This window comes from Xenopus laevis, chromosome 6L (genome assembly GCF_017654675.1).
Source record: "Xenopus laevis strain J_2021 chromosome 6L, Xenopus_laevis_v10.1, whole genome shotgun sequence".
Classification (NCBI taxonomy): Eukaryota; Metazoa; Chordata; class Amphibia; order Anura; family Pipidae; genus Xenopus; species Xenopus laevis.
The window spans coordinates 96,624,453-96,631,775 of record NC_054381.1 but is presented as its reverse complement, the minus strand read 5'-3'; positions in this window follow the sequence as shown (position 1 = coordinate 96,631,775).

Below are 7,323 nucleotides of genomic sequence, written 5' to 3'. Positions count from 1 at the left end.
ATGTTGTTTGCTGCCAATGTTATTTATAGGGAAAAACCATAAAAATATAGGCAGGCCGGTATTTTTTTCCAGAAAAGGTGGCAATCCTAGTTGCAGCACAGACAAGAAAATACTGTGTAAGAAATCACAAGGCAAAGTGAATTCAGTAAAACACAATGATCTGGGAGTGCACCAGTTGTAACATGCCAAGCAAGGCTACTTAGTGCAAGAACACCACCCTATAACTCGCATCCTTAATAAACAGAAAAAATAGGTCACATACAATTGCTAGAGTTTGCAGCAGGCTTGATATTATGACTTTTCTTTGGCTGTAGACAAAAACATTTTGATCTTGTTTGATGTATGACCATTGTCATCACTGCTTTATCTGGAAATACTGTATAAAGTCTCCTGAAAAGCTTGGCAATAGATACCGTTACAGCATCATATATATATTTACTGGGAAGTTTGCTAAGAGCTATAATCTCACCAATGCACTGATGATTCTGGGTGATAACGTGAAAAACAGTTTCAAAGAAGTACAAATGGGGAGTGGCTGTACATCATTTTAGCAGTGATTGCAAAGTTGGCCAGGGATGGCTACTCTGGGTTCAATACTGTGTATTCTGATACAGTTGAAACTTGAGCAGAAGGGATATACATATATAATAATAATATGCCATAATATTAGCGACTTTAATAGTAAAACAATTGTGATTGCATGGTCTGTGGTCCCCAAAATATCCTTAATTTCATTAGCTTCCATGATATTGACTCTTTTAATCTTTATTTTTGCTGCCTATTTTTAGCTTTTGCAATAATAGTAAGCCTTAAGAGGTGCCCACACATTAAGAAACTTGCCCATTTGCCTACATTTTAAATGACTATGTGAGAAGATGCTTATTTTGGAAGAACAAAACCACAACTCCACTAGGGTTGATCCAGTCAGGTGAAATCTCCTACAGGTATTAGTAAGTTTAAGAGGGCATTAATTAACCAGAAGGGAAATTTTGCATGTGTGGTCTTAACAAATAAGATCTTAATGACATCAGACTTCAATTTAAGACCAATAAGCTCTAAATGTAATTACCCCCACTCCTCTAACCTCAACAAATACATTTTTAATGACATGCTATGGATAGCTGCACCAGGGCAAACTTAGTGCCTTTTATTGAATATGGCTCCTTAATTCTGTGCCAAAGGTAATAGTAATGCAGAAGACTTCTGAAAAGAAAATATGCTGCCAAGCCTACTTAACATGCTTACTGTAATTTAAAATCAAATGTCATTGCTGCAGTAGAATGGGAAGTTAGGCTGGCTACTCATGGGCTGATTAAAGCAGCTGACTTGGTCCCTGAAGACTGAGTTGGCAACATACTGGCCTGTGTATGGAGTGCTTAGGGCTGTCTGCCAGACCAAAAAGGAGCCAGATACCCATTGAATAGGTTTGAGGACTGTATAGATATAATGATAGGGTCCAACCCTAGCAGGGTCCCCCAACGAGATCCTTTTATCTGAGATCCGCCAAACTAGAGAATGTCTGCTTGCACCCAGCTTTAATGTTTAAAAACCCCTGGTCCCTTAGAACTTAATCAGAAAATACAGAAGTGGCCCATTTGCTTGGGGTTTAAAGTATTAATAGCGTGACCCTGCAGCAGAAAATGAAAGATGTCAGTCTTAATTTTGCCCTTGTCATTGCTTCACCTTTACTTCGGTACAACTGATTGTGCAACTTTTTACTTTCAGCATGTGCGCTGACAGGTGCATCTGCAATTTAGATCTCTGAGAACACCAATCTAGGAGAACTCTGGCCATGCTCAACTGAGCTAATGCGGGCTTTGATATCTGACAAGCTGTCTGCGTTCCTTCAAGCCTTCAAGATAGTATCATGGACCTGTCATGTTCCTCATAAGCTGTTTTCCATGTTCTTTTTCTTGCAAATTTCATTTATTTTTTCGTTCATATTTTTTTTGGGAGCATTTGGCAGTAGATTTATTAATTTGTAGATCTATGATAGCACTATTTATTAGCATTAAACATTTCATGTCAGATTGGTTAGCATTTGACATAATATTCTATTTCAAGCTTTATTTGATTATTCAAAGTTTGTCCGCATATTAGCCCTGACACGGAGATGTCAAGGAGGGTCATTACATAATGTTTTTTTCATGTTTCACTAGATGCTGGTTATAGAGATCCATGGTGCGCATTTCTAGTTTTTGGATGTATGTGTTATTTAGTTTAGTCTTCTGCACTAAACCTATTACCAATATATTAAGAACATTGAGACATTGTGTGCCTTTTTTGGCCAGACCAGGGATGACTTTGACGTATTTGGTCAGCTTAAATATATTGCAATATATGCACAAACAATCCTTGTTTTGTTTAAAGGGTAAGGCATTCTTTAGTACCTTAAGGCACAACATTTCTCAATGTTCTTAATATATTGGTAATGGGTTGAGTGCAGAGGACCTCTTGTATTTGTCTATATGAATTTTCTGGTTACAGTGTCATTGCACTCCCGCTTAATGGTTTAAAAATTAGAGGCAAGCACAACTTTATCTTCTTTATTTGAGGAAGTGACCTGATTAGTTTGATTGCATTTGGGGTTCTCAATGAGCCATAAGCAATAGGTATTATAAGGGAACTTCAGTCAACATGGAAACTGAGACTGAATATTGCATACTAGCATAATAAACATATACAGTTAGGTCCATAAATCTTTGGACAGAGAAAACTTCTTTCTAATTTTGGTTCTGTACATTACCACAATGAATTTTACATGAAACAACTCAGATGCAGTTGAACTGCAGACTTTCAGCTTTAATTCAGTGGGTTGAACAAAAAGATTGCATAAAAATGTGAGGAACTAAAGCCTTTTTTAATACAATCACTTCATTTCAGGGGCTCAAACGCAATTGGACAAATTAAAAAACTGAAAATAAAATCTTAATTTCTAATACTTGGTTTAAAAAGCCTTTGCTGGCAATTAGAGATGTCGCGAACTGTTCGCCGGCGAACTTGTTCGCGCGAACATCGGGTGTTCGCGCTCGCCGGAAGTTCGCGAACGTCGCGCGACGTTCGCCATTTTGGGTTCGCCATTGTTGGCGCTTTTTTTTGCCCTCTCACCCCAGACCAGCAGGTACATGGCAGCCAATCAGGAAGCTCTCCCCTGGACCACTCCCCTTCCCTATAAAAACCGAAGCCCTGCAGCGTTTTTTCACTCTGCCTGTGTGTGCTGAAGAGATAGTGTAGGGAGAGAGCTGCTGCCTGTTAGTGATTTCAGGGACAGTTGAAAGTTTGCTGGCTAGTAATCGTTTTGATACTGCTCTGTTATTGGAGGGACAGAAGTCTGCAGGGGTTTGAGGGACATTTAAGCTTAGGTAGCTTTGCTGGCTAGTAATCTACCTTCTACTGCAGTGCTCTGTATGTAGCTGCTGTGGGCAGCTGTCCTGCTTCTGATCTCATCTGCTGACTGCTGCAATAACAGTAGTCCTTGTAAGGACTGCTTTTATTTATTTTTTTGTTGTTTTACTACTACTACTACTACTACTATAAGAGCCCAGTGCTATTAGTCTAGCAGTGTTGGGGAGTGGGACTGGTGTGCTAATCTGCTGCTCCTAGTAGTTCAGCAGCACCAACTTTAATTTTTTTTTTTAATATTCATTTTTTTTTTTTTACTTTTTTTTATTTTACTACCGCTGTAGTAGTGTATAAGTTGACCTTTTAGGCATTATTTGCCCTGTAGGCATTTTTTGCCCAGTGTGTTATTCAACCAACTGCCATCTAGCTGTGTGACCTTGTTCACATTCTGTCTAAATATCCATAATATTACCGTCTCCAGAAAAAACACCGGAGTGACTTTTTTCAAGCAGCCATAATATATTTTACGTAATCCGTATCCACCGCTGTAGTAGTGTATACGTTGACCTTGTAGGCATTATTTGCACAGTGTTTTCTTCAACCCGCCATCTAGCTGTGTGAGCTTGTTCACATTTTGTCTAAATATTGATAATATTATCGTCTCTAGAAAAACCACTTGAGTTACTTTTTTTCAAGCAGCATTCATATATTTTACGTAATCCGTATCCACCGCTGTAGTAGTGTATACGTTGACCTTGTAGGCATTATTTGCACACTGTTTTCTTCAACCCGCCATCTAGCTGTGTGAGCTTGTTCACATTTTGTCTAAATATTGATAATATTATCGTCTCTAGAAAAACCACTTGAGTTACTTTTTTTCAAGCAGCATTCATATATTTTACGTAATCCGTATCCACCGCTGTAGTAGTGTATACGTTGACCTTGTAGGCATTATTTGCACACTGTTTTCTTCAACCCGCCATCTAGCTGTGTGAGCTTGTTCACATTTTGTCTAAATATTGATAATATTATCGTCTCTAGAAAAACCACTTGAGTTACTTTTTTTCAAGCAGCATTCATATATTTTACGTAATCCGTATCCACCGCTGTAGTAGTGTATACGTTGACCTTGTAGGCATTATTTGCACAGTGTTTTCTTCAACCCGCCATCTAGCTGTGTGAGCTTGTTCACATTTTGTCTAAATATTGATAATATTATCGTCTCTAGAAAAACCACTTGAGTTACTTTTTTTCAAATATATCAGGTTGTATCCAAGGACAAACTTTGGTTTCCCCACAGTTCAGCACTTGCAGGTCCTCCTCCACCTGTTTGAGACGATCTCCAAGTACAGAAAATAAAGTGCTAGAATCCTCAAAAATTCATTGAGGAGGGGGATTTAACAGAAAGGATAAAATATAGTGTAGTATTTTTTCAAAAAAATTTTTTTTGTTATTTGTTTTTTTTAAAAAGAATTTCTTAAACACCCACCGTGATTATTGACAGTGATAATAGTGTTCTTTTATTTGGCTTAGAAGAAATGAGAGCCCAAACTGTGATGGTTGTGAAATAACAAGTGAAAAAATATATATAAAAAAAATAATAAATGAAAAATAAAAAATAAAATATAAATAAAAATAAAAATAAAAAATAAAAAATAGAAAAGAGTGAAAAGTGAATTTGTTCAGTGAATTAATAAATACCAACGATTTCTTTCCAAGTGATAATAAATGCAGTGTTATTCATTACTTAAAACACATTCAGTGCAGTAGGTGAATATTAATCTGATTAGTGAATATTTAGTGTGGGTTAAACTTCCCCTTAGATTTTTCTCGTTTGAGATCCACACTCTATGGATTAGAGGAAAGGTAACGTAAAATACTTTGCCACAATTCCGGTACAACCGGTTGTGCAGCTCACTCACCAAATGTGAGTTAAGGGAGAGCGTCTGATAGGTCCTGTTCGCGCTGTTTCCACTCTTTTTCTGCTATCCAGGTTTTTGTAAGAGGGATAAAAATGGAGAGGGGCATGTGCAGGGATCACTTTAAAACAGTTTAATAGAATAAAAAATACACTCACAAACACGATCGGTAAAACTGCAAAAAGGATTGGTAAAAGTCCCGCGAAAGTCGCTGTGTTTCCTTGGCGTCCCTCGGAAGGTACAGACGTCTCTCTGGGTCGGGTACTCCTGCAAAAGGTTAGCGTGGTCTTTTTCGCTTACGCGTTTCGCCTGGCTGGCTTCTTCCTGAGCGATGACGTCCACATACTTTCTTGCCCCTTTATTCTCTGTGCGCTCTCAACCAAACTTCCAACAACTTTATTTACAAGTGTTCCAGTGCATTTAGGCACTGTTCTTTATGCAGCTAGTGCGTATCATAACTTTAAAAAATCTTGTCCTATTATTTCTACACCCACAAAGAGTTTTGTGTACCCATTTATACATATAAAACAATTAAACATATGTATTTAACATTTCTACAGTATTAGAATTCATTATTATTAAAAAAAATTTTTTAAAAACAATTTAGAAAACAATTTAAAAAGCAATATAAAACTTGGACTCCAACATTAGTTTAAGTGATAATTGTCACATACAATGTTTGTCACACTCTCGCATATAGCTTGTATGGCATCGCTCTGTATTTTATGAAACTTACAATTCAAAGTGTCTATTTCTGTCTCCTGATAAGACCTGAAACAAGTAGCTGTTTCCTTATCTAGAATTGTTTAAGGGAAGTGTCAATTATCATTACAAAAGTAACAGTTTCAATCCCCATAGTGTTATCAGTGAAAAATAGTTACATTCAGGATTTTTGTGACTCTATTGCTTATTTATTTGTCTAAAAACGCTTTAAGGTTAAAGTCTATGTTTAACCCCAAAGGGGTGAGGGATTTTATCCTATGTATCCACCAGCTTTCTCTTTGTAGGGTTTTGGTCACCAGGTTCCCTCCTCTCCAATTCTTTTTAACTTTTTCTATACCCCACCATTTCAAGCCTGACGGATTTTTGTTATGTTTTTCTGTGAAGTGTTTAGATACGGAATGCTTCATATTTCCTTTCTTTATATTATTTATGTGTTCTCCTATCCTTTCCTTTAACTTTCTATTTGTTTTCCCTACATATTGCAATCCGCAGGGACATTCTAGCCCATATATAATATTCGCTGTTTCACATTTAATCAGATCTTTTATTTCAAATGTTTCATTTGTTACTTTACTGATAAATGTCTTATATTTTGTAGTATGTCTGCATGCTTTGCATAGGCCACAGGGGAAAAAACCTGGATATTTTTCTTTTATGGTAATATCTGTATTTCCTGTCCGTACAAGTTTCTGTCTGATGTTTGGGGCCCTTTGAAATATGACTTTTGGTTTTGTTGGAAGGACCGATTGTAGTTCTTTATCTGTGCTTAATACATTCCAGTGTCTTTCAATTATTTTATTTATTTCCCTGGCCTTTGTATTGTATTGTGTAACAAAGCACATATTAAAGGAATCTTTCTCGTTTTCTTTCTTTTCTATTTCCTTGTCTTTTTTGTATTTAAGCATTTCTTCCCTATTTTCCTGTCTTATCTTTTCATATGATTCTTCTATGTCCTTTTCTTTGTATCCTCTTTCTGTGAATCTTTCTTTGAGAATATTACACTGTTTATCATAATCTCTTAGATTGCTGCAATTCTTCCTCACTCTTCTAAATTGTCCCTTTGGAATATTTTTTATCCATTGTGGGTTATGATTGCTAGATGCCAAAATATAAGTATTCGTGTCTACTTCTTTAAAAAAGGTTTTGGTGTGTATTTTTTCATCTTCTATAAAAATATGTAGATCCAAGAATTCTATTTCTTCTGGGCTAAATTTCAATGTGAAGTCCAAGTTAAAGTCATTCTTATTGATCCTTTCTATAAAGTGCATTAGTTCCACTTCACCCTTGGTCCAGATTAGTATAATATCATCTATGTAGCGTTTCCAGAGTACGAGGTCCG